Below are 3,002 nucleotides of genomic sequence, written 5' to 3' on the forward strand. Positions count from 1 at the left end.
GTAGAAATACTCTCCTACTCATTAGCCTTCTAATCCTTTAATTTTAGAGAAACCAAAAAGGTGAAAATAGAAAGATAGGAATGTTGTTTATGGAAATACTATGTCTCTAAAGAGCCTTACTTGTATTTTCTCTCATAAAAAGAACAAAACAAAAAGAGAATCTGCTCTCCTGCTGTCAACAGGGCATTTATTTCATTACTAACTTAGCCTGGATACTTGCAGGGGGAAAAAAAAGATGTGTGAATGAATGAATGATGGCCTTGACTTCATGAAACATAAACCAGATACCCTGTCTTAATCTGGGATTTGTGGTTACACTTCCATCAGCAATATGCTTTGCCACAACACAAACTACCTAGACTGCAAGACTGACATTTATCTTCAAAACATGAGAGTTTGGATATTTCCCTTCCTTCATTTTGAGTGGCACAAACCAGCAGCAGAATATGTTAGCCAAACCTTGGCAAGTTCCTTTTTATATGTGAAGTTGTAAAAGCTCCAAGGAACTTTGACCCGAGCACATACTCTAATAAAAAATAAAAAAAAATGTATGTTTCTTCCCCATTGGTTATTTCTGTATATCGCTTAAGGTACAGAAGCCTCTGACTCAGAACAATGATTGTATAATTGCTTTAGCAAATCAAATGATGTACTTACTGTAATGAGATGGGTTTCATTTAAATATTATTTAATTTATTTAATATGTTATGAATATATGCTTTTGTTCATTTTTATTGCTTTATATTTTTTCGAATGAAAGATGGTTTTATAAAAGTTGAATTCTGGACTTTCTTTGTTATAATTATATGTAATATAATTACATATGAATATTACTTATATATGCTGATTAGTGTTGTTCTTTAGAGCTTTCTCATAGCAATCGAATACAATTACCATTGTTCTATAACACTGCCTATTAAACTCATTATTTCCCTCTCTGAGAGCTGTGCTTGCCTGTCTTTATTTTTTCCCTCTTCAAGATAATGTCCATTGTAGTGCTGATATAGCTTTACTGAATTGGATCACTACTGAACTATTTAGCAGAGGTAATACTTCTCAAAGGTATTATTCATTTTAAAGTGTAGAGAGTACTTCTACTTAAGTGGTCCAGCAGAGCAGCATCAGCATCACCTAAGAGCATCGTAGAAATGTAGAATCTCAAAACTCTCACCTTCATTTGTATTTGAACCAACTGAGGACTGTGTTAAAAAGCAGATTCTGACTCAGAAGATCTGGGGTGGGGCCTGAGATCCTTCACTTCAGTGAGTTCTCAGGTGACTCCTATGCAGATGGCGATGTGCATGTGCAAATTCATAGGCAGAACAGTAAGCAAGGGCAATACTATGTCCCAGGGGTGGGATTTAATGCCTACATGGAGACAGAGATGTGTCCTGGGCTCTCATGAGGTAGGGAACTTCATAAAGTTGGGACCCCCTTAGTAAAGGAGGATTAGAAAAACTTTGCCCTCTGCCCAAGGAAGCTGGCTCTGAGTAGCAAAAAGAGGGATTGTGTAGATTTTTGGTTCCTAGCTGGGCATGCATGAATGTGGAATCTGTTTTAACACCACTGATGAATGCAAAGACCCCAAAGTGAAACACCTGAAACCCTCTGGGGCCAGCAGAAGCAAACGTGAAACTTCCTTGCAGGGATGCTTCCACAGCCCTGGGGGAGCAGACTGTCACCAGAAGATAGAGGGAGAAAATATAAGTGAGAAAAAATGATACTTTTCAAACAAGAAGAGTCTATCATCCAAAAGACCTTGGCTGAAGGAGCCAAGGAAATTGAACTCAGGAACGAACTCAGGAAATTGAACTCAGAATTTCTAACAATTCCACAATAAAGTGACCACCCAATTAAAAAATGAGTAAAGGAACAAAATAGACATTTCTTCAAAGACAATAAACAAATGACCAATAAGCATGACAAAAGATGCTCAACAACATTAGACATTAGAGAAAGGCAAACCAAAATCATGATGAAATATCTCTTTATACCCACTAAGACAGCTATAATTTTAAAAACTGATAACAGTAAGTGTTGATGATGATGTGGAGAAATTAGAACCCTCATACATTTAGGGTAGGAATGTAAAATAATGCAACTATTTTGGAAACTATTTTGCCAGTTCCTCAAAATTTCAAACAGAGAGTTACCATATGACCCTGAAATTCCACTCCTAGGTAAAGAGCTATAAGAATTGAAAATATATGTTCACACAAGAAATTTTACATGAAAGTTCGCAGCAGCATTATTCATAATAGCTAAAGATGAAACAACTCAAATGTCCATGAACAGGTGAATTAATAAAAACGGAATATTATTTAACAATAAAAAAGGAATGAAATACTGATACATACTACGACATGGATAAAATTTGAAAACATGCTAAGCGAAAGAAGTTAGCCACAAAACCACATATTGCATGATTCCACTGATGTGAAATCTTCAGAAAAAGTAAATCCGTAGAGAGAGAAAGTAGATTAGTGGTTGTCAGGAACTGAAGGTGGGGAAGAATAGAGACTGACTGCTAATAGACATAGGGTTTTGTTTGGGAGTGATAAAAATGTTTTAAAATTAGACAGTGGTACTGGATACATAATTTTGTGAGTATACTAAAAACTATTGAATTTTATACTTTTAAATTGTTAATTCTATGGTACATGAATTATACCTCAATAAACTTGTTATAAAATAAAACATAAGAAAAAACATGTAGGATAAAGATAAAGCCAGCATGAGAAAATGCATAAACTCAAATGCATTTGTTAGGAGAAAATCGAAAACTAATGAACTAGTTTTCAACTCAAGATAGTAGGAAAAGAATGACAGACTAATCCCAAAGAAATAGAAGGAAGAAAGTAATTTGGGTAAGAATAAATAATAACAGAAAACAAAAGAGACTATGAATAAAACTAAATTTTAGGTGTTTAAAATTTCTTTAAAAAGAGTAAAAAGTTAAAAATCTCCCGTTATGACTAAGTATAAAACCCAAATGTAAACTA

Source organism: Pteropus vampyrus, unplaced genomic scaffold (genome assembly GCF_000151845.1).
Source record: "Pteropus vampyrus isolate Shadow unplaced genomic scaffold, Pvam_2.0 Scaffold181, whole genome shotgun sequence".
NCBI lineage: Eukaryota > Metazoa > Chordata > Mammalia > Chiroptera > Pteropodidae > Pteropus > Pteropus vampyrus.